The 690-nt window shown below is 49.4% G+C and overlaps 1 long non-coding RNA gene across 1 annotated transcript in view; it reads left to right on the forward strand.

Annotated features, from left to right (window-relative positions):
* Positions 1-580: 580 nt before the first annotated feature.
* The window catches only part of LOC140399582 (uncharacterized), a 15,961-nt gene continuing 15,851 nt past the window's right edge, over positions 581-690 (forward strand). The window contains exon 1 of the long non-coding RNA XR_011937736.1: positions 581-690. This exon is cut by the window's right edge and continues 13 nt beyond it. This is a non-coding gene — a long non-coding RNA (uncharacterized lncRNA).

Below are 690 nucleotides of genomic sequence, written 5' to 3' on the forward strand. Positions count from 1 at the left end.
CACAAGGACACACACACAGGCACGGGGGCACAGGGACACACACACACACACACAGGCACAGGGACACACACACACACACACACACACAGGCACAGACACACACACAGACACATTAAACAAAGAGGTCAATTTATAAACGTGAGCTGCCACTGTAAAAGCAGCAAGATTGTTTGGAAGAAATGGCTGTCTGTGGAAAATTAACATAAAGCAGCAAATCACGATTGGCTCTACCTTCTGTAGTCGAAGATGATGAAGCTGTAATGGCCAGTTGTAGATGGTGTTCATTGGGATCTGCATTGTGGATGAGGTGAGGGGCAAGAGAGAGAGAGACACAGCCCTGGGAGAATCCATTGAGCAGGGGCGACAACACCCCCCCCCCAATCTCTGAGGTTTCGCTTGGTCTGGCCCATACCTGGAGGAGGTGTGTTCAGGTGAGGATAACTGTGAGTTGATTGGGTGCCATTAGTGGGGAGGTGGGGATTCTTTTTGTGACTCATTGGGGGTATTTAAAGAGTAGGGATCCATTTTCTCTCTCTTTACCATGTGGACTTGGTAAGTATAGGTGTCTTAGCTCTGTATGTGTGAGCATGGAGTCCCAGCTCTGATATTTTACACCCCACAGTACACTCACGACCTGGGATCTCTCTCCCCACTACCGAGGCTGAGCTGAGGGTGAATCAAGCCATGGAA

Source organism: Scyliorhinus torazame, chromosome 23 (genome assembly GCF_047496885.1).
Source record: "Scyliorhinus torazame isolate Kashiwa2021f chromosome 23, sScyTor2.1, whole genome shotgun sequence".
NCBI classification, from domain to species: Eukaryota; Metazoa; Chordata; class Chondrichthyes; order Carcharhiniformes; family Scyliorhinidae; genus Scyliorhinus; species Scyliorhinus torazame.